We start from the raw sequence: 16,072 nt of genomic DNA, 5'->3' as shown, positions 1-16,072 counted from the left end.
TCCAATCTAAATTATTCTATGGTTCTGTGAAGACACCAAGGAGGTGTTCACACCTGCATTGCCTTTGGGCAACGTAGAGTTCAGCTTCATCTCACCCAACCTGGTCAATGTATCTAGGTAAGAAGATAGTTTGGCCTGGACTTTCCTCCATTAATTGGTGCAGACAGAATGGAAGCTCCTGAGGGTGGTTTCCTCATTAAGACCCATGAGTCTCCTCTGGAAGTGTCTATATCTGGAGGAAGCCCAGGGGACATAGGAAATGGGATTCATCTCATGAGACAGCTGCCCCTTGCTAGTTTTCTAGACTCCCCTTATGTATAGAAAATAGACAGAAAGTTACACTTTTGTGCTCAATTTAGCCGCCCTGTTTTATACGTTCACTGAAGATGAGAGGAACTGGCCATTTTAAATGCCTTTTTCTTTCTGAAATTTATAAGAGATACTTAGGGGTTTTTAGGTGAGATGAATACTGCCTCAAATAGGATTAAGTGGGGTGATTCCAGGCTGTAACTCTTCTATTCATTATTTTACTGTATTGTGAAAATGGAAATTCATTGTTTCTTCTAATCAGAAAAGGGTTATTAAAATCCTATGAAAAAAGGGTTATAAAAATTCTATGAAAAAAAGAAACACAGGACAGTTTTGCTGGAAGGGACTACTCTGGCATTGCTCTCCTATGCATTACACCCCTCCTCCTGAACACATTCCCTCTCCTCTTGCTCAGTTCCCAAGGGCTATGCAGCTGCTCTGAGAAAGAAGCCACCACCCTCCGTGCAACGGATGACAAACCCTTATCGCTTCCACCTTTCCACCCTAACAACTGCTGACCACGAAGGGAGCAACACTCAGAAAGGAACTGCCTTTATTTTTTTTTTTTTTTTTTAACATCAGGAAAGAATAAAGCCCTCCACCTGCTCTTGTGCAGCTGAGTTTCTAATCTCTGGTGCCAGCATGGCTGCTAGGAGCCAACCCTAAAGCAAGAGAAAGCGGGGTCAGGCACGCGTGGGGCAGGCTGGCTGTGCTGATGTGATGTGACACACACATGTCTCTACCGCACCAGTAGAGATACCCCCAGTTGTTAATTGCTGTGAAAAATTCGTTACTTCACCCATCAGCAGCATCTCTGGACTGCATTCGGCATGCTGGTGTGGAAACTAGAGTCAAAATTATTTCAGCTGATTTTTCTATGGAAATACAGGGTCAGGGATTTTTACTTTTGTTTTTAATGATCAGCTATAAGGAGGTGGCAACTAATCCCAAGGGATAACTCCAGATGTCAGTATTGGCTCCAGCAATTGGTGGGACTGATAAAGGAAACAGAATATGATCCCACCCCGCAGGCTCTGGAGCCAGTGATAATCTGATAATGAGCGCTACTTATTAGCTGCTTTTCCACGTCCTTTCTTTGATTTAGAGTCCAGGCCCTAAATACCAATTTGTTCACATTATGAGCAAAACAGTTTGCAAGGCCTTTTGGAGACCAAGCAAGCAAATGCTTCCAGACCCCTCTGCAGTTCTTATTTTTCTGGCCGGAGCTCATTTGTCTCCTGCACATTCGGGTGACAAGCCTGAGAAAAGTCACCTTCAGCTTTCGCGCAAAGCCAGGCATTAATGGACTCAGAAGGTGCTGCACATCCACCGCCTTTTGATGATTACCAGGGGCCTCTGCTCTCCTGACAATTAAGCTTGAAATATTGTGACAGCCACCACTGGGGACTGGGCGAGGGATGGCCAGACCTGAACGTTTGAGTATCAAAAGTGAAGGTAAAGAGCCAGCACTGTGGGGCTGTCAGTCATTAGATCATTTTCCAGTTGAAAGCGGTAAGATAGGTGCTTAGCTTCAGACATCAGCTGGAAAATGACCTCAGTTTTCTTATCTGTAAAACAGGTCTAATTCTATTTGCCTTCCTCCAGGGCAGTGCGATGCATTTGGTTTACTAATGGGTTTGGGTGCTTCAGGCTCCATAGGAAATACGAAATAATCAAGCAGTGATGGAAGGGCTGTGAGCACAGGTGAACCCTGCAGTATACAATATGCATCCGATCCATACAGGATGCTAAAGCCAGTTTAGAGAGGAAAAGCAAGTCCTGCACAGATATTTTTCTGAATTAGGAAAGACTATAAGGGTGTGGTGGAGTTTGAAAGGATTTCAAATGAGGCATCAAACCAAACTTTGTTTGGTTTGGTTATAAAAATCCCAAGGAATCTTTAATGAGAATGAAAGTGTTGAGGCTATCCCTTAACTTAATTATGAATTTGTTCATAATTTATGTAATATTCTGACCTACCTAAAGCTTTCATTTGCACATGCGGTTCTTTACTTAAAAGGGTGATTTTCTTCAGTGTGTGTTCACTCACTTCAGACTCCCAACACGGGTCCATTTTAATCATGGGTGCAACCTCACATGTTGAGATATTGTGATGGACTCAGAGGATCACCTAACACGTCTATTTGTAAAGCACTCTCGGGCTGGGTAAATGGTTATGGATGATAGATGTTTCAGATTCTAGGATATGCCCCATGAAGCCAAGTCTAGCTCAGAAAAAGTAAAACTAGCTAGTGATGGGTGTACTGGTTTTGGCTGGGATATAGTTAAGTTTCTCCATTGTAGCTGGTATGGTCCTATGCTTATCTTCCCAAGTAACCCTTATGCATGATGGAGCCCTGCTTTCATAGGGATGGCTAAACATCTGCAGGCTCATGGGAAGTAGTAAATGAATTTCTTATTTTGCTTTGTTGTGCATGAGGCTTTTGCTTTGCCTGTGAATCCGTCCTTATCTCAATCCACAAGCTTTTGCAGTTTTACCCTTCCAATTCTGTCCTCCATCCCACCTGGGGGGAGTGAGTGAGCGGTTGTGTAAGGGTTAGCTGCCTCCCAGGGCTAAACCACGACAATGGGTTAACCTTGAAAATGCCATGCTTCAAAATAATAATTTCAGTCTTGAAAGACCATGAGGACACAGAACTTTGTCTTACGGTCAGGCACATAGTCACTGGGAAAGTGAAGGGATTTCAGCCCTTTCCTACGGTTAGCATAACCCACGACATTTGTCACCTGATGTCCTTACCAGCATCTACCTACAAACCTGTTCCCATTATTGCCTACTAAGATATGCCTTCATTTGGGTTCTTATTATATGTATATGCACATAAATATCTGCTGAGAGGAAGGGGAACTTCCAAAGTTCAGAGTATCATAGAGTAATTTAGGTTGGAGGGAACCTTTGGAGGCCATCTAGTCCAACCTCCTGCTTAGAGCAGGGCCAGGTTTGAAGTTGGATCTAAATGGGAAATCAGATCGAGTGGCTCAAACCAATTTTTAGTATCTCCAAGGATGGAGTTTCCTCCTGTGCCAGTGTTTGACTAAATTCATTGTGAAAATTATTTTCCTAATCTCTAAACAAAATCTCCCTGTTGCAACGTGGACCAGAATGAACCTTGGGATGCTTCAATTTATTTCCTTAAAAGGCTTTCTCTATGACACTGTGAGAGTACAAATCTCCCTCAGACCACACTCCCCACTTGCAAAATAGAAATAACATTCCTTAACAGATGCACTTTTCTGTCCATTTCCATTGTATAGAACAAAAGTATTTGGGGATGGGGAGTCCAGCATTTAGTGCAAAGGGTCTCTGATATAACTCACACTACCAGATAATTCCATACTAAAAATGCTAAGTGATCAAGGTGATGAGAATATATGACAGAAGCATCTTTTAGATGCTTCTGTTTCCAAGAAATTTGGTTACTGGAAACCTTCAGAAATTTAAAAGTATATTCAAATCCACAAGGACAATACTTAGTTTGAGTTTTGAGAGAAGGTTTTAGGTATATTTTTAGTAAAATCTAGTTTCCATATCAGATGAAAGGCCCTCCGAAATCACTCATGTCTCCACGCTGATATAACTTCAAAATGCCACACACGAAGCACTCCAACATCATTAACTGGTGTGCAATGTTGATTTTCACGCTGCAAATTTGATTGAAAACAGGAGTTTATCAGTGAAATGCTGAAATAGCCTTGAATATGGGGAAGTGAATGAGTATAATTGCTGATGGGTTCTTTTTATTATCAAGGAGTCTTGATTATAGCTTCATAGACTTAAATTATGGCAAATCTAGGACAAGATCAATTTAGTATCTAAGCAAATATTTATATGAAGCAGGAGATTGGCATATATTGATCTGTTTATAAGGAGCATGTTTCTGTCTGCAAAATGCATTGGCATTGAACAGTGCTCTTTCCATGATGCGCTTCCTCAACAGCAAGGAGCTGCAAGTCATGAAGAAAAAAGAAAACGCAATTTGGGAAGTCCGAGGGCTCATCCCAGTCAAACGGAGCTGTGAACCCAAGCCAGTGGTTAAGGACCACCCTTTAGATGGAGACTGATTAATGCCAGGGTATGTGTTATAGACAAATTGATAACCAGCTCATGTAGTAAGTTAGAAATCACGCTTGACGGAAAAGAAAGCATTCAGAGTATCTATCAGAGCCTCATTTGTCAAGTTGGCAATTGTCCCTGGGTAACACCACCCAAGGCAGAGCATCAGCTGCAACATCCTGAGTCTCCCAGCATTCATGAGAGGTCGCCTTGATATAAAGTAGAAGAGCGTTTCTAACTTGTGGGATGAAGAAGGATCCTTGTGGAATGATGACCCTCCCCAACAAAAGCTGCTTTTGTTGGAGGAAAAGGCGGGTGTGGGGGCAGGGAAGAGAAGAGGCCGGATTACCTTTTGTTGCATTTGACAGTTGAAAAGGCCCTGGTGAATAATTACCCTTAAAACTAACAAACAAGGAGAAAGAAAAAAAAAACTGAAAAAGAGAAGACCCTCCCCCCCCCCTTTGACCCCTCCCTGTACACAATAGCTCACTTTGAAATAAAAGCAAAATAAAAATAACTTGTAGGGGGAAAAAATAACTTAATTTGACTTTCCTTTCTGCTTTTGGCAAGTGTACACACACACACACACACACACACACACACACACACAATTGGAAGGCTCTCACTGCCACATTCATCTTAAATTTTTCTAGGCTCGATCCATTCAGCAGCAAATCCTATGCAAAATGCAATAAAAAATCAAGGGAAACTACAGCAGCAAAAAGCACACCCTTGGTTGAAGACCTGATTGTTTTAGTCACAAAAGAATGATTCCTGGTGAGCAGCAGTTGTCATCTGTTTTGCATAGTCTTTATTTTGCTCTTAATTGGCATTATGTGGAAACTTATCTAGAAGGCCATGGGAACCAAAAGGCATCCCTTGCCCCCTCCCTCATTGACCAAGCAGAACCCAATTAAAGCACAATTATGTCTCTTTTGCTATTAGCATCCTCATCTTACAGACAGACACAGAGAAGAGAAGCGTTACCAGTCCGAGAGCAGCTACCTTTTCTTATTTGAATTCTTGTAAAGTTCATAAAGAAAATAAAAGAGGCATAAGTGGTCCAGACTTTGGTGAGCTGAAGTGCAGTGTTTTTTTAAAATATTTGATCTGGGTCTCGAGGTGATTTTCTAAATACATTTCTTTTCACCAGGGAGTAACTGACCTAAGATTTGAAATGCACTCGTGGAGTTTGGATGCAAGCCTGGAAAAATAAAGGGGATGGCCAAAGAAGAAGAGGAAAAAAAGACACAGGTGTCTTCCCAGAAAGTCCAAGCTGTCTCAGAAAGCCATGAACTTGACAATTCCACTACAGTTCTTCTGGCATGACTATGGAAAAACATCTCAGGGGAAACAAAAAGACCCATTTTCAAATTGGGGCCCAGCATCAACTCCGGAATCCATATCCTGCTGCTTAATATTGAAAAGCTACAGCCAACACATGAGCAACCCGTATATCCACATGGACCTTCAGCACTCCGAGATGGCTATGGCTTGGAGGGGGTTTCAATGACATCACTCTTAGGGTTGTATTCCTGGGGTTTTTTGACACAATCTTTGAGGTGTCCTTGGAGAATGAACACCCACTGCTGATCCCAGTTACATATGTGCCTGGCTATTGCAGACTTCAAAGATAGCTCTGCATACCTTCTGTATCAGAAGCCAACCCCAAGTTAGCAAACATTTGCACTACCACTCATCCTGTCTCATCAGCAGCTACTAAGAATATGCATGTGTCAGGAAACGTCATGCATTTTATCGCTTTAGCAAGTCATGCCATCACGAAGCAGCATGTGTCCCAGTTGTATCCCTCAGTTTCCCCCCTGGATGTAACTACAGGCTTTAAAAAACTGAGCGAGGAAACAAACAAACAAGCTGCCGCCTTTTTTTTTTTCTTTCGGATATTCCACTGCTTCGTTTGCAACATGTGGCAGGTCCAGCTAACATATTTTGGTGAAGAAGAATCCAGTGTGCCAATGCAGAAAGCAGAATATTCCTCTTAGAGGTGCCCCGGAGGTGCCTGTCTGCTACCCAAGGTATTGTCAGCAAGTCTCAGTGTTAATATTTTTAAGATGTTCAGTTTTACATTCATTGCATGGGCTTGCTAATTGAGTTCATTTCCAAAACAAGTTAACAGAATAATGCCTGGTAGGATGGTTTCTAGGGTGCCATCAGCTCTTTGACCTCCCACAGCAGATCTCCTACCTGCTTTCTTCCCGGGAGAGCTCAATGCTGCAGCTACACAATTCTCCTGCCCAAACAGAAAACAATGCCACTCCATATGTGCTTTTTGCTTTTGTCATTGCACACATGCTTTTTGCTTTTACCACGGTTGGCCAGTGCAATGGGAGGGAGAAAGACAATGTCCTCTCTCCAAGAGCCACCTGGAACAGAGGTGGCGGCTGCAGACTCTCTAAATAAGCAGGGCAATTGCAAAAAGGGAAGACAGTTCCGCTTGTACACCTGTCAATGGATTTATTCTCAGATTTTTGGAGCTTCTGATAGCGGAGTAAGCATACTAAGAGATCACCAAGGAAATGGCAAGGAATTGGTTAAAGAGATCAGAAGAGGTTCAAACAAGGGGGAACAAAGTGAAAATTATGCCACTGCACTTAACTACAAAAATAAAAAATTTCCTCTGTGCCCTCCCATCATGTAACACCCAGAGGCTGCTCTGAGAGCAATGGAGTAGGATGAGCAAATCCCTGTCTCCCAGCACAAAGATGAAACCTGCAGGGAGACAGCTGCAGTGGAAAGGATCGAAATTAATGTCAAGCAATAGATGAGATTTTGGTTGAGATTTTGATGAGATTTATTGCTGCAAATGTTTTCCCTGGCAAATGTCACACCATTAAAATGCAAAAACTCCCAATAGAATTAAGAAAATAAAGCAAAACTCAGAAACACCGTCCAGATAAATGACAGCTTGAAACTCAATCCTCAGACTCTCAGGGTCACGGATGGCCTCCTTTGTAAGCAAGTGTGTAGCAGAAGTGCTAAAAAGTCCTTTCACCTCATCAAGGCCACCATCTATGACTGCAGAGCACACGTTTTACGGAGAGCAAGGACATTTCGCCAGCATCCTTCGCAGCGTGGCTGACTCTAACTGGGAACATCACTTGGAGCAAATTCTGCAGCTGAGCACTGCCCAGCACAGCTGCAGGTTTTTTACACATGAGCTAATCCGGGTGAATTAAGATCCTGTAAAAATAAGCAGAATATTCTGCATTCGCCTGTTGAAGAAGCTTCTTATGGAGCCTCTCCTGTTCCATCCTTGGTGGGACTGGCAGATGAACTACTCCTTAGTGCCTGGCAATTACACTTAAAATTGCCAGTTCCCTAGCACAGACTGCGAAAATTGAGGATTGCAGGTGAACTGGGTGTTTGCCTTGAACAGGGCAGCATCCCTGCATGAAGCTGGCCAAACTAATTTTTATTTTCCCAAAAGGACTGAATGCTCTGTAGATCTGAGTGCATGCCTTAGGCATGCACCCGCCTTCCCCTCCCCACAAGCACCTTATATTTAGCAGTCCTTGGAGAAAGCAAATTGTTTCCATCATGCAGGGATGAACAAACCTCCTTGAGCCAGATGTCCAGCTCAGAAAAACATTTCTCCAGCCTTTGGATTCTCTATACTTGGGCTGCTGCTCTCACAGGCACTTGTATTTCTTGTTTCAGCTGGATTTGGAAGATCCTTGCGAAGGCTGCCACATACTGTTACTTGTCTTTTCTGAGCTAAGCTGTAATTCAGAGGTGCTGATCTCTGTATTAAAATCTAATGTACTTCTCTTTTCCCACAAGGCCACATTAGGTTAATATACTGCTAATAATAAGTGCTCAGGATAGTACTTTCAGCTGAGTCAGACTGTCCATTCCTGCTAACAGGTTAAATATGATAAAATAAAGAACTTGCTTCTTTGCCTAGACCAGATAAAAGTCATGTCTGCTTGGCATCCAGTACAAAAAAATAAACTAGGCTTAATTTAGCAATACAGTGAAAAACGTGACTGCTCCACTTCAAAGGCACATAAACCTTACCAAATTTATGATTGTCCATTATGATCACCGGTAATACTATGCTGTTATTACAAAATGGAGTCAGGGGAAGGATCTTACCTGTTGAAGTGTATTTTAAATTACTTTCCTTATTTAAGCCCGTCCTTCATGTTAGGACTTAATAGGACTCCTCACAGGAGCTAAACACATGCTGAACAGTTTTGCAGCAGCAGTACTCAAGGGTGCTTTCTTGTACCAGGTGAAGACAGATACGATAACTCACTTTCATTTATTTTTCCATACTTCTGTGTTTTGGGTTATCCCATTGCATGAGAGATGAATGCCCCTACTCACCTTCCTATTTGTTTTGCTTTACGATATGCAGTGGCTGCTTAACCCCAGTGAGAAAGCACGCAAAACCCCAAACTTCCCCAGCAGCAGAGTTGAGGATAGAGTCATATACAGTTGCAAAATTAGCATTAAAATTACATGGAAAAAGCCCTGCTTTTTCGTACAGGAGCATTTTGTGCTCTCCTGCAGAATGGAAACTGATGCTTATGCACCCCAAAGCAAATCTCGCTCCCTCTCCCCACTGTCCTCCCCACCCTCTCGGTCAACATCTAATTAGAATCTGTAAATTAAAACAAGTCTAGCCTGGGACAGCCAGAGCCTTTGAAAGCTTTACCATGAACAAAACGAGTTTACCTCGATCAACACGAATAAGCAAAAGGAAATCGGGATGAAAATCCCCGGACGCGTGAAGTCAGCTCTCCGTCAGCCTCCAAGGGCGGCGCACGGCACCGTGGGCCGCGCTGCTCCGTCGGAGCTGCGAAGGACGGAGCGCCGAGGAGCTTTGGCTGCGCTACAGCGGGCTTCAGACCTGCGGCTGATAGGAGCTACGCGTCGGCTGCGAGGGGGAGAGACAGGCAGCGACGGAGGGGGAGCAGAGGATGCGACGGCTGCCACCGCGGCTCCTGCGCTGGCCGGTGTCACAGGCTGTGACCGTAGAGCTTTTGATGTACCGGCTGCGTCGGCCTCACGCGTGGCACCGTTAGGTCTGTCGGTCATGTACGTTGCGAGGTCATGCAGAGATACATAAGGAAACCCTGAGAGATCTCGGTGAGATCCTGAAAGCAGCAAACCCGTGCTAGAGAGTCTAGACAAATCAGCCTGTTCGTGGAGGTGGGTGGTATGTGTAAAGGGTTTTGCACTGTGCAGGCTGTAGGTTAAGCCTATGTCATTAATGCTCTCCAAATAGGGTTTTTCAGAAGCAAGATGTTATGATATTTTGGTGTATTATTAAACCTACAAGGAGATCAGCAATAAGTATCCCCAGGGGCAGATTTCTCCAAGATACTCCGTATCCGCAGCTAAAGGCGGTTCCACTGCTATGAAGTTACCTCTTTTTCCAAACACTGTGATGATGGGATCTTTGTTATGGCATTACTGTTTTGTATCAGTTCTTTGGAGGGTGTGAGATCACATCTCCTGCATGTCACAACAGGAGGAGCAAAACCTAGGCTGAAAATAGCTTTCTGCAGCAAAGCAAAAGAAAACCAAAATCTGATGTGTCCAAGAAATACATCTGCAATTCACTCGCAAATCTAAACAGGGAGAAAATGATTGACTGACAACATACAAACAGTTCTCGTATTAAACTTCTGATTTCATACTGGTTTCTACGCCCACCCCTCTGCCAAGTTGCTAATTGCATCCTTCCTATTGTTTTGCCAATTCCTCCTCTGGCAAATAATGGGAGGGGAGAGGATTATGGAGACTGATGCACTTGACAGCAAAAATAAATAAGCAAATGAATACATATATAAATAAATAATGCCTCTAGTAGTCACAAAGACAAGCCAATTTCATCCTTCCTCCAGTATCTTGAGCCAAACTTCAAGAGTTATTCAAGAAAAATGATGATCTGGTGCCTCAGAGAAATAAGTATCAATTAATACTTAATTAACATTGCATGACAGATTGATTTGAATAAATAGAACCTTTTAAATGAATGTCTCTATATTGTGGGTTGAAACAAGATGCCTTGTGGGAGAATGAGCAGCTGCCTATTATTATATACCATCTCTATAGCTGTAGCACCTGGAGGCTTTAAGTGCATCACTAGCCCAACGTGTTAGATGCTGTATAAATACATAGTTGGTGAAGATGCTTATCTTGGATTTACAGTGCAAACAAGAAGATATGCCGTGAGGATCCTATGACAGGTAGATCAAGGATAAGAAAACAGGGGACTTAAGGAAATTTGAAAAGATGTGCACTTTATCTAGCAGCTTCTAATTAGCTGGACAAAGGGTATTTTTACAAAAACTTATTCATATAAAGTGTTTGTAAACATCCCAAAATACATAAGATTTGCTTTATGGGGTTTAACAGGAAAACAGAGGGGAAAAGAGTGCACAGGTTGCAGCAGAATGCCATGAAAGCCAACAACATCCGCCAGCATTTTCAAGCTGGGGAACCTAATGTCAGCCAGCTACTGCTGTCTTTCCTCACCTGAGTAAAAACAGTCTGATCAGCAATGAACCACAATTTCCATCAAGAGCTGTGAGTGAGCAGCAACTCTGAAAATCAGCCTGTTTCCAGATCAATGTTGGCTGCTCCAAAGCAAAGATGTTGGCTGAAAAGCACCCTGAGAAATACTCTAGCTACCCTGAGGCATTTTATTCCTTTTAACGAGACAGTAAAATAGCAGCCCCTATTATTTGTACTATTTATACTCATTTTCTGAGCACATTGCCTTTTGACAGCTCGATTCAGCAGATAGCACTGGACCAGCCAGCACGGCATACCTGGGAGGCAGCGATGGACTGGCCCCTTGAAGTGGAGATGTGATTGCCACACGGCTGACTCCACTGCCCAGATGGACACAACTGGAGAAAAATTCTGTGATTCCACAGAAAATAATTGATTTGGGGTCTATTACTGACTCTCTAACCTTTCGTCACTAATCAGATCACCTGGCAGCAAAAAGTTTATTAAATGCATCAAAGTTAAGAAAAACTAATTTTTTTTTTTTTTAGAACTTCTTTAGATTATGTTGACAAGTAAGAAATCACCTTCAGTAAAAAACCTTCTAGATATGTCCTGTGAACTTACCCATCTCTTAGTAAAGAGACCTTGTCATGTTCAGTGACTCCCAGCAATTTGGGGAGTTTTATTTTGGAGAGTTCCTCTCCTTTTCCTCACTCCACTCAGTTTGCTGTAGGCTGTCACCTCATTATACTGTTACCACTTACCATGAAACCCTGACTTTGAAAACACTTTTTCTTCTGACAATTTGTCACCTCTCTTTTTTTTTTCTCTTTTTCTTTGATGCATAGTCTTTATCTTGCAGTGAGATCTTTCTCAGGGCTCAACTTTTTGAATCCTGGCTACAGACACAACATTTCAGCTCACACCAGCCCTAATACTTCCAAGCACCCCAAACCCCAACACACTGTATATTTCATTTGAGTAGGCTAGACATGCATATATATATATATGTCCCATATATATATATATATATATATATATATATATATATATAGGGTGACAGGCTCTGAGTTCCCAATGAATTCATAGTGATTGTTGTTATTATGGAAAGATGGAAAGAAGCAATTTAATTCCTTATAGCAGCAAGTGGTTTCTTCCCAAAGAGTAAAGAACGAACTCCTGGACATAACCTTCAGGCAGAGTTATCATGCTTTGGGAACTTCCTCTTATTATTTATGTCAGTATCTGTACAGCGCTGGTGATTAAAGCACTGGTGTTCACTAACCACTTCCAGTCTATCTTGCAAGTCAATGTAATTCTGCATCAATTTTGTTTAACTATCACTTTATATTCAGGGCCATGAGTTTTAGAACTCCCCCTACCATACCTGTAGTTTTATCATTAACAGGCATTTCATTCTCTCCATTCATCGTTCATGTCAAGACTTTCCAGGCTGAGGGGAACATTTCCCACTTCTTTATACAGGAGGAGCTTGTAGGTGCCCCAGCCCTCATCTGTAGTGCTAGGTGCTGTATGCACACCTTCCACATGAAAAGCTCTTGCAATCTGAACAGAGAAGATAAATATCAAAGGGGAACTTTGACCCTACGTCACAGATGAGAAGTAAGGGCTTAGGGACGTTAATTCCTGCAATCATCCCATCGAGTTTTGGACAATGACCACACATCATTCAGGTGTCTAGTTGCCCTAGACAGTAGCCTACAAGGAAAGAGAGAGCAAGAGAGAGAAAGACTTCTCTACAAGCAATTCATGTGCTGTATGAACTAAATATTTCAGAGAGATCCAATGTTCTCCCATTGCCTGTACAGGAAGACTAGGTTAGTCAGCTCTTAATTTTGGTCTCAGCATCCATTATCAGAATATCCACACACCCAGCTATTTTTCTCATCTGTTGAAGCATCTTGAGGGGAAATCTGATCAGATTATCTTTCCCTACTGCTAATTCATTCTCTTTTTCAGTTCTGTCTATTTCCCACTTAAAATCCACCCTAGCTTTCTAACCTAAGTGCAATTTCTGAAAACTTTGTACCATTTTGACTCTCTCCTTGGGGCCCCCCTTCCTGCTGTCTCCACCTCTCTCTACGTACAGGAACTTACCAGTTTCATTTGTGAGAAAATTGTCTAATATAACAAGATTCCCACTCTGTGTCACTTTCCATTGTTTTCCTCTGATTGCCTCATCTTTACTATTTCATCTGAGATGCAGAACCTTCTTCTTACTCCCTTTTTGGACCTCCCATTTGCCCCATTTTGTCCCATCTCCTCCAACACTTCTCATTCTCCACTTGTCCTTTCAAAACACAAAACCACCAGACTTTCTAGTTACAGCCAGTAATTCCAAAAATACTGGTTAACATTCTTCCTCTCCTCTCTCTCCTCTCCTCTCCTCTCCTCTCCTCTCCTCTCCTCTCCTCTCCTCTCCTCTCCTCTCCTCTCCTCTCCTCTCTCCTCTCCTCTTCTCTCTCCTTCATGTCTAACTAAAACCAGCACACTCTTTACAAGCACCTTTTCCGTTTGCCTTCCATATCTTGCATCTCACTGAAGCCACTCCTGCCAGCATCTCTAATGAGTCAGTCTTCTTTGCCAGATCTTAAGAACTTGCTTTTCATGTTTCCTCCCTACTTTATCAGCTGCCTGAAACAGCCAACTGTTCGGTCTCTCATTTTTGATGTTTTGCCCTCCTTTGGCTACCTCAATTACTCTCCAGGTTATCTTGTTTGTCTTTTTCCCCTTTGATAAATCTGCATTATTCCTCCTTCCAACTCTGAATGCTTTGGTTCCTTTCTCTCCTCTCAATCTCTGTAGCCTAACCCACAAACATAACTTCAATACTAACATTAAGCAGATGATGATAGTAGGGATAATGCTGTCCCTCTGCTGAACGGGGCAGGGCACCTGGTGACAAAGGACGTGGAAAAGATACTCAATGTCTTGTTCACCTTGGCCTATACTGGTAAGACTTGTCCTCAGCAATCCCAGGTGTCTGAGACTGGTGGGAAAGTCTGGAGCAAGGAGGACATATCCTTGGTGGAGGAGGATCAGGTTAGAGAACAAACTGGATATGAACGAGTCCATGGCACCTGATAGGACATACCCATGACTGCTGAGAGACCTAGTTGATGTTCTTGTGAGGCCACTCTCAATTATCTTTGAAAGCTTGTAGCAATTGAAGAAGGTTCCTGAGGACTGGAAGAATGCAAATGTCATTCCTATCTTCAGCCAGTGCAAAAAGGAGGATTCAGGGAACTATAGACCAGTCAGCCTTGGTCCCTGGGAAGGCGATAGAGCAAATAATCCTGGAAATAACTTCTAAGTATATGAAGGACAAGAAGGTGATTGGGAGTAGTCAGCTTGGATTTATGAAGCTGAAATCATGCTTAACCATCCCGATCACTGTCTGCAGGGAGATGAGTGGCTCAGCGGATGAGGGGAGACAAGTGGCTGTTGCCTATCTTGACTTTAGTAATTCATTGACAGTCTCCCATAACATCCTTATTGACAAACTGATGAAGTATGGCCTAAATAAATGGACAGTGAGGTGGACTGAAAACTGCCTGAACTGCCAGGCACAACGTATCAGTGGCACAAAGTCCAGCCAGAGGCCAGTCACTGGTGATGTACTGCAGGGGTTGATCCTGGCTCCAGTATTATTAAGCCTCTCATTAATGACCTGGATGAGGCAGATGTACCTTCAGCAAGTTCCCAGATGATACAAAACTGGAAGGAGTGGCTGATACACCAGAGGGTTGCACTGCTATTCAGAGGGAACTGGACAGGCTGGAGAAGTGAGCCTACAGAAACCTCTCAAAGTTCAACAAAGGAAAATGCCAAATCCTGCCCCTGGGAAGGAATAACCCCAGGCACCACCACAAGCTGGGGACAACTGGCTGGAAAGCAGCTTGACAGAAAAGGACCCGGTAGGGGTGCTGGTAGTCACCAAGTTGACCATGAGCCACCGATGTGCTCTTGAGGCAAAGAAGGTCAACAGCCTCCTGGGCTACATTAGGCAGAGCATTGCCAGCAGGTTGAGGGAGATGATCCTTATCCCCTGCTCAGTTCTGGTGGGACACATCCAGGTTCTGAGTCCCTTTCTGGGCTCCTCAGTACAAAAGAGACATGGACATACTGGAGCAAATTGCGTGAAGGGCTATGATGATGCTTAAGGGACTGAAACATCTCTAATATGTGGAGAGGATGAGAGAGCTGGGAGTTTTATTAATGTGCATAAAACCTGATGGGTGGGGTAAAGAATATGGAGCCAGATGTTTCTCAGTGGTGCATAGTGACAGGACAAGAGGCAATGGGCACAAACTAAAATACTGGAAATTCAATTTGAACATTAGTAAAACCTTATTTGCACTGAGGGTGGTCAAACATTGGAACAAGTTCCCCAGAGAGGTTGTGGAGTCCTCACTAACTGAGTTATTAAAAACTCAGCTGGACACAGCCCTGAGCAACCTTCTCTAGGAAAGCCGCCTTTGAGCAGGTGATTGGACTAGATGATATGCAGTGGTCCCCGCCAACCTCAAATATTCGGTGATTCTTTGATTCATTGTTCTACTTCTCTACCCTTTTCTTGTCTTTTTTTGTGTATTCAACAGTCTCAACTTTGCTTTCTTTCCATTTGAGGAGTCCCAGCCTCGATCTCCAAGCAACCTTCCTTCTCTATCACTGTGGACGATGCCACCATCCTGTCACGTGCCCATAACCTTGACACCAGTTTCAACTGATACTCCTCTCCCAGATGCCACTTCCCAGTTACACTGAAGTCTTGCAGATCTGTTCTTGCTTTAACACACTTAAGGTAATACCTTTCCTCTCTATCTACTCATCTAGCTAAATCTCTTATCTCAGACTTTATCATTGAACATCTTAATTACTGCAGAATCCTTTTCTCTCATTTTTCACAGATCTAAATTTGCCCTGATGATATTGCCTGGATGCAAAGGCCATTTTTTCCAGATATAGCGTTGGTTTCCCTTCCCCATTTATATCAAAACTAGGCTGTCTGCATCCAATCAACCCACACAACCATTTTCCGCAGTCCATGTGCTGGATTTTCAAGTGAGTGCTTTTGTATTTTCTTCCATGCTGCTCCCCATAAATATCTCTAAAATAACCTTGTTATTCTCTTCCTTTCTCTGCAGCAATGTCTAGAAAGCACTGACAAGGGCTAGG

At 43.0% G+C, this 16,072-nt stretch overlaps 1 protein-coding gene across 9 annotated transcripts in view; it reads right to left on the bottom strand.

Annotated features, from left to right (window-relative positions):
- Positions 1-16,072, bottom strand: part of TENM4 (teneurin transmembrane protein 4) — a 603,540-nt gene that overhangs the window by 392,061 nt on the left and 195,407 nt on the right. The window lies entirely within an intron of this gene.

The sequence above is a fragment of the Aquila chrysaetos genome, chromosome 19 (assembly GCF_900496995.4).
Source record: "Aquila chrysaetos chrysaetos chromosome 19, bAquChr1.4, whole genome shotgun sequence".
Lineage (NCBI taxonomy): Eukaryota > Metazoa > Chordata > Aves > Accipitriformes > Accipitridae > Aquila > Aquila chrysaetos.
This window is presented reverse-complemented; position numbering and strand designations above follow the sequence as displayed.